The 7,499-nt window shown below is 52.3% G+C and overlaps 1 protein-coding gene across 6 annotated transcripts in view; it reads right to left on the reverse strand.

Annotated features, from left to right (window-relative positions):
• The window catches only part of nt5dc2 (5'-nucleotidase domain containing 2), a 160,504-nt gene that overhangs the window by 71,541 nt on the left and 81,464 nt on the right, over positions 1-7,499 (reverse strand). The gene's annotated exons all lie outside the window — the stretch shown is intronic.

Consider the following 7,499-nt stretch of genomic DNA (forward strand, 5'->3'; position numbering starts at 1 on the left):
TCCCTTTCCGGTGTCTAGTTTACCTCGCTCTCCCTTTCCGGTGTCTAATTTACCGCGCTCTCCCTTTCCGGTGTCTAGTTTATCTCGCTCTCCCTCTCCGGTGTCTAATTTACCTCGCTCTCCCTTTCCGGTGTCTAGTTTACTTCGCTCTCCCTTTCCGGTGTCTAGTTTATCTCGCTCTCCCTTTCCGGTGTCTAGTTTACCTCACTCTCCCTTTCCGGTGTCTAGTTTACCTCGCTCTCCCTTTCCGGTGTCTAGTTTACCTCGCTCTCCCTCTCCGGTGTCTAGTTTACCTCGCTCTCCCTTTCCGGTGTCTAGTTTACCGCGCTCTCCCTCTCCGGTGTCTAGTTTATCTCGCTCTCCCTCTCCGGTGTCTAGTTTACTTCGCTCTCCCTCTCCGGTGTCTAGTTTACCTCGCTCTCCCTTTCCGGTGTCTAGTTTACTTCGCTCTCCCTTTCCGGTGTCTAGTTTACCTCACTCTCCCTTTCCGGTGTCTAGTTTACCTCGCTCTCCCTTTCCGGTGTCTAGTTTATCTCGCTCTCCCTTTCCGGTGTCTAGTTTACCTCACTCTCCCTTTCCGGTGTCTAGTTTACCTCGCTCTCCCTTTCCGGTGTCTAGTTTACCTCGCTCTCCCTTTCCGGTGTCTAGTTTATCTCGCTCTCCCTTTCCGGTGTCTAGTTTATCTCGCTCTCCCTTTCCGGTGTCTAATTTATTTCGCTCTCCCTTTCCGGTGTCTAGTTTATCTCGCTCTCCCTTTCCGGTGTCTAGTTTACCTCGCTCTCCCTCTCCGGTGTCTAATTTATCTCGCTCTCCCTTTCCGGTGTCTAGTTTACCTCGCTCTCCCTCTCCGGTGTCTAGTTTACCTCGCTCTCCCTCTCCGGTGTCTAATTTATCTCGCTCTCCCTTTCCGGTGTCTAGTTTACCTCGCTCTCCCTCTCCGGTGTCTAATTTACCGCGCTCTCCCTCTCCGGTGTCTAGTTTATCTCGCTCTCCCTTTCCGGTGTCTAGTTTATCTCGCTCTCCCTTTCTGGTGTCTAGTTTACCTCGCTCTCCCTCTCCGGTGTCTAGTTTATCTCGCTCTCCCTTTCCGGTGTCTAGTTTATCTCGCTCTCCCTTTCCGGTGTCTAGTTTATCTCGCTCTCCCTTTCTGGTGTCTAGTTTACCTCGCTCTCCCTCTCCGGTGTCTAGTTTATCTCGCTCTCCCTTTCCGGTGTCTAGTTTATCTCGCTCTCCCTTTCCGATGTCTAGTTTACCTCGCTCTCCCTTTCCGGTGTCTAGTTTACCTCGCTCTCACTTTCCGGTGTCTAGTTTATCTCGCTCTCCCTTTCCGGTGTCTAGTTTATCTCGCTCTCCCTTTTCGGTGTCTAGTTTACCTCGCTCTCCCTTTCCGGTGTCTAGTTTATCTCGCTCTCCCTTTCCGGTGTCTAGTTTATCTCGCTCTCCCTTTCTGGTGTCTAGTTTACCTCGCTCTCCCTCTCCGGTGTCTAGTTTACCTCGCTCTCCCTCTCCGGTGTCTAGTTTATCTCGCTCTCCCTTTCCGGTGTCTAGTTTATCTCGCTCTCCCTTTCTGGTGTCTAGTTTACCTCGCTCTCCCTCTCCGGTGTCTAGTTTATCTCGCTCTCCCTCTCCGGTGTCTAGTTTATCTCGCTCTCCCTTTCTGGTGTCTAGTTTACCTCGCTCTCCCTCTCCGGTGTCTAGTTTATCTCGCTCTCCCTTTCCGGTGTCTAGTTTATCTCGCTCTCCCTTTTCGGTGTCTAGTTTACCTCGCTCTCCCTTTCCGGTGTCTAGTTTACCTCGCTCTCCCTTTCCGGTGTCTAGTTTACCTCGCTCTCCCTCTCCGGTGTCTAATTTATCTCGCTCTCCCTTTCCGGTGTCTAGTTTATCTCGCTCTCCCTTTCCGGTGTCTAGTTTACCTCGCTCTCCCTTTCCGGTGTCTAGTTTATCTCGCTCTCCCTTTCCGGTGTCTAGTTTATCTCGCTCTCCCTTTCCGGTGTCTAGTTTACCTCGCTCTCCCTTTCCGGTGTCTAGTTTATCTCGCTCTCCCTCTCCGGTGTCTAGTTTACCTCACTCTCCCTTTCCGGTGTCTAGTTTACCTCGCTCTCCCTTTCCGGTGTCTAGTTTACCTCGCTCTCCCTTTCCGGTGTCTAGTTTACCTCACTCTCCCTCTCCGGTGTCTAATTTATCTCGCTCTCCCTTTCCGGTGTCTAGTTTACCTCGCTCTCCCTTTCCGGTGTCTAGTTTACCTCGCTCTCCCTTTCCGGTGTCTAGTTTACCTCGCTCTCCCTTTCCGGTGTCTAGTTTACCTCGCTCTCCCTCTCCGGTGTCTAGTTTATCTCGCTCTCCCTCTCCGGTGTCTAGTTTACCTCACTCTCCCTCTCCGGTGTCTAGTTTACCTCACTCTCCCTCTCCGGTGTCTAATTTATCTCGCTCTCCCTTTCCGGTGTCTAGTTTACCTCGCTCTCCCTTTCCGGTGTCTGGTTTATCTCGCTTTCCCTCTCCGGTGTCCAATTTACCTCGCTCTCCCTTTCCGGTGTCTAGTTTATCTCGCTCTCCCTTTCCGGTGTCTAGTTTATCTCGCTCTCCCTCTCCGGTGTCTGGTTTATCTCGCTCTCCCTTTCCGGTGTCTGGTTTATCTCGCTCTCCCTTTCCGGTGTCTGGTTTATCTCGCTCTCCCTTTCCGGTGTCTGGTTTATCTCGCTCTCCCTTTCCGGTGTCTAGTTTATCTCGCTCTCCCTATCCGGTGTCTAGTTTACCTCGCTCTCCCTTTCTGGTGTCTAGTTTACCTCGCTCTCCCTTTCCGGTGTCTAGTTTATCTCGCTCTCCCTTTCCGGTGTCTAGTTTATCTCGCTCTCCCTTTCCGGTGTCTAGTTTATCTCGCTCTCCCTTTCCGGTGTCTAGTTTATCTCGCTCTCCCTCTCCGGTGTCTAATTTACCGCGCTCTCCCTTTCCGGTGTCTAATTTACCTCGCTCTCCCTCTCCGGTGTCTAATTTACCTCGCTCTCCCTTTCCGGTGTCTAGTTTATCTCGCTCTCCCTTTCCGGTGTCTAATTTACCTCGCTCTCCCTCTCCGGTGTCTAGTTTACCTCGCTCTCCCTTTCCGGTGTCTAGTTTATCTCGCTCTCCCTTTCCGGTGTCTAGTTTACCTCGCTCTCCCTTTCCGGTGTCTAATTTACCTCGCTCTCCCTCTCCGGTGTCTAATTTACCTCGCTCTCCCTTTCCGGTGTCTAGTTTATCTCGCTCTCCCTTTCCGGTGTCTAGTTTACCTCGCTCTCCCTTTCCGGTGTCTAATTTACCTCGCTCTCCCTCTCCGGTGTCTAGTTTACCTCGCTCTCCCTTTCCGGTGTCTAGTTTACCTCGCTCTCCCTTTCCGGTGTCTAGTTTATCTCGCTCTCCCTCTCCGGTGTCTAGTTTACCTCGCTCTCCCTTTCCGGTGTCTAATTTACCTCGCTCTCCCTCTCCGGTGTCTAATTTACCTCGCTCTCCCTCTCCGGTGTCTAGTTTATCTCGCTCTCCCTCTCCGGTGTCTAATTTATCTCGCTCTCCCTTTCCGGTGTCTAGTTTACCTCACTCTCCCTTTCCGGTGTCTAGTTTACCTCGCTCTCCCTTTCCGGTGTCTAGTTTATCTCGCTCTCCCTCTCCGGTGTCTAGTTTATCTCGCTCTCCCTTTCCGGTGTCTAATTTACCTCGCTCTCCCTCTCCGGTGTCTAGTTTACCTCGCTCTCCCTCTCCGGTGTCTAGTTTACCTCGCTCTCCCTCTCCGGTGTCTAGTTTACCTCGCTCTCCCTCTCCGGTGTCTAATTTACCTCACTCTCCCTTTCCGGTGTCTAGTTTATCTCGCTCTCCCTATCCGGTGTCTAGTTTATCTCGCTCTCCCTCTCCGGTGTCTAGTTTACCTCGCTCTCCCTTTCCGGTATCTAGTTTATCTCGCTCTCCCTTTCCGGTGTCTAGTTTATCTCGCTCTCCCTCTCCGGTGTCTAGTTTATCTCGCTCTCCCTCTCCGGTGTCTAGTTTATCTCGCTCTCCCTCTCCGGTGTCTAGTTTATCTCGCTCTCCCTCTCCGGTGTCTAATTTATCTCGCTCTCCCTTTCCGGTGTCTAGTTTACCTCACTCTCCCTTTCCGGTGTCTAGTTTACCTCGCTCTCCCTTTCCGGTGTCTAGTTTATCTCGCTCTCCCTCTCCGGTGTCTAGTTTATCTCGCTCTCCCTTTCCGGTGTCTAATTTACCTCGCTCTCCCTCTCCGGTGTCTAGTTTACCTCGCTCTCCCTCTCCGGTGTCTAGTTTACCTCACTCTCCCTTTCCGGTGTCTAGTTTATCTCGCTCTCCCTATCCGGTGTCTAGTTTATCTCGCTCTCCCTCTCCGGTGTCTAGTTTACCTCGCTCTCCCTCTCCGGTGTCTAGTTTACCTCGCTCTCCCTTTCCGGTGTCTAGTTTATCTCGCTCTCCCTTTCCGGTGTCTAGTTTATCTCGCTCTCCCTTTCCGGTGTCTAGTTTATCTCGCTCTCCCTCTCCGGTGTCTAGTTTATCTCGCTCTCCCTTTCCGGTGTCTAGTTTATCTCGCTCTCCCTTTCCGGTGTCTAGTTTATCTCGCTCTCCCTCTCCGGTGTCTAGTTTATCTCGCTCTCCCTCTCCGGTGTCTAGTTTATCTCGCTCTCCCTCTCCGGTGTCTAATTTACCTCGCTCTCCCTCTCCGGTGTCTAGTTTACCTCGCTCTCCCTCTCCGGTGTCTAGTTTACCTCGCTCTCCCTTTCCGGTGTCTAGTTTACCTCGCTCTCCCTCTCCGGTGTCTAGTTTATCTCGCTCTCCCTCTCCGGTGTCTAATTTACCTCGCTCTCCCTCTCCGGTGTCTAGTTTATCTCGCTCTCCCTCTCCGGTGTCTAATTTACCTCGCTCTCCCTCTCCGGTGTCTAGTTTATCTCGCTCTCCCTCTCCGGTGTCTAGTTTATCTCGCTCTCCCTCTCCGGTGTCTAGTTTATCTCGCTCTCCCTCTCCGGTGTCTAGTTTATCTCGCTCTCCCTTTCCGGTGTCTAGTTTATCTCGCTCTCCCTATCCGGTGTCTAATTTATCTCGCTCTCCCTTTTCGGTGTCTAGTTTATCTCGCTCTCCCTCTCCGGTGTCTAATTTATCTCGCTCTCCCTATCCGGTGTCTAGTTTATCTCGCTCTCCCTCTCCGGTGTCTAATTTACCTCGCTCTCCCTCTCCGGTGTCTAGTTTATCTCGCTCTCCCTTTCCGGTGTCTAGTTTACCTCGCTCTCCCTTTCCGGTGTCTAGTTTATCTCGCTCTCCCTCTCCGGTGTCTAATTTATCTCGCTCTCCCTATCCGGTGTCTAGTTTATCTCGCTCTCCCTTTCCGGTGTCTAGTTTACCTCGCTCTCCCTTTCCGGTGTCTGGTTTATCTCGCTCTCCCTTTCCGGTGTCTAGTTTATCTCGCTCTCCCTTTCCGGTGTCTAGTTTACCTCGCTCTCCCTTTCCGGTGTCTAGTTTATCTCGCTCTCCCTTTCCGGTGTCTAGTTTACCTCGCTCTCCCTTTCCGGTGTCTAGTTTACCTCGTTCTCCCTTTCCGGTGTCTAATTTACCTCGCTCTCCCTCTCCGGTGTCTAGTTTATCTCGCTCTCCCTTTCCGGTGTCTAATTTACCTCGCTCTCCCTCTCCGGTGTCTAGTTTATCTCGCTCTCCCTCTCCGGTGTCTAATTTACCTCGCTCTCCCTCTCCGGTGTCTAGTTTATCTCGCTCTCCCTTTCCGGTGTCTAGTTTACTTCGCTCTCCCTTTCCGGTGTCTAATTTACCTCGCTCTCCCTCTCCGGTGTCTAGTTTATCTCGCTCTCCCTTTCCGGTGTCTAATTTACCTCGCTCTCCCTCTCCGGTGTCTAGTTTATCTCGCTCTCCCTCTCCGGTGTCTAGTTTACCTCGCTCTCCCTCTCCGGTGTCTGGTTTACCTCGCTCTCCCTTTCCGGTGTCTGGTTTACCTCGCTCTCCCTTTCCGGTGTCTAGTTTACTTCGCTCTCCCTTTCCGGTGTCTGGTTTACCTCGCTCTCCCTCTCCGGTGTCTAGTTTACCTCGCTCTCCCTCTCCGGTGTCTGGTTTATCTCGCTCTCCCTCTCCGGTGTCTAGTTTATCTCGCTCTCCCTTTCCGGTGTCTAATTTACCTCGCTCTCCCTTTCCGGTGTCTAGTTTACCTCGCTCTCCCTTTCCGGTGTCTAGTTTACTTCGCTCTCCCTCTCCGGTGTCTAGTTTATCTCGCTCTCCCTTTCCGGTGTCTAGTTTACCTCGCTCTCCCTTTCCGGTGTCTAGTTTACCTCGCTCTCCCTTTCCGGTGTCTGGTTTATCTCGCTCTCCCTCTCCGGTGTCTAATTTACCTCGCTCTCCCTTTCCGGTGTCTAGTTTACCTCGCTCTCCCTTTCCGGTGTCTAGTTTACCTCGCTCTCCCTTTCCGGTGTCTAGTTTACCTCGCTCTCCCTCTCCGGTGTCTAATTTACCTCGCTCTCCCTTTCCGGTGTCTAGTTTACTTCGCTCTCCCTTTCCGGTGTCTAATTTATCTCGCTCTCCCTTTCCGGTGTCTAGTTTACCTCGCTCTCCCTCTCCGGTGTCTAGTTTATCTCGCTCTCCCTCTCCGGTGTCTAGTTTACCTCGCTCTCCCTCTCCGGTGTCTAGTTTACCTCGCTCTCCCTCTCCGGTGTCTAGTTTACCTCGCTCTCCCTCTCCGGTGTCTAGTTTATCTCGCTCTCCCTCTCCGGTGTCTAGTTTACCTCGCTCTCCCTCTCCGGTGTCTAGTTTATCTCGCTCTCCCTCTCCGGTGTCTAGTTTATCTCGCTCTCCCTTTCCGGTGTCTAGTTTATCTCGCTCTCCCTCTCCGGTGTCTAGTTTACCTCGCTCTCCCTCTCCGGTGTCTAATTTACCTCGCTCTCCCTCTCCGGTGTCTAGTTTACCTCGCTCTCCCTCTCCGGTGTCTAGTTTACTTCGCTCTCCCTCTCCGGTGTCTAGTTTATCTCGCTCTCCCTTTCCGGTGTCTGGTTTATCTCGCTCTCCCTTTCCGGTGTCTAATTTACCTCGCTCTCCCTTTCCGGTGTCTAGTTTATCTCGCTCTCCCTTTCCGGTGTCTAATTTACCTCGCTCTCCCTTTCCGGTGTCTAGTTTACTTCGCTCTCCCTTTCCGGTGTCTGGTTTACCTCGCTCTCCCTCTCCGGTGTCTAATTTACCTCGCTCTCCCTCTCCGGTGTCTAGTTTACCTCGCTCTCCCTCTCCGGTGTCTAGTTTACCTCGCTCTCCCTTTCCGGTGTCTAGTTTACCTCGCTCTCCCTCTCCGGTGTCTAATTTACCTCGCTCTCCCTCTCCGGTGTCTAATTTACCGCGCTCTCCCTCTCCGGTGTCTAATTTACCTCGCTCTCCCTCTCCGGTGTCTAATTTACCTCTGTCTCCCTTTCCGGTGTCTAATTTACCGCGCTCTCCCTCTCCGGTGTCTAATTTACCTCGCTCTCCCTCTCCGGTGTCTAATTTACCTCTGT

This window comes from Heterodontus francisci, chromosome 49, assembly GCF_036365525.1.
Source record: "Heterodontus francisci isolate sHetFra1 chromosome 49, sHetFra1.hap1, whole genome shotgun sequence".
Lineage (NCBI taxonomy): Eukaryota > Metazoa > Chordata > Chondrichthyes > Heterodontiformes > Heterodontidae > Heterodontus > Heterodontus francisci.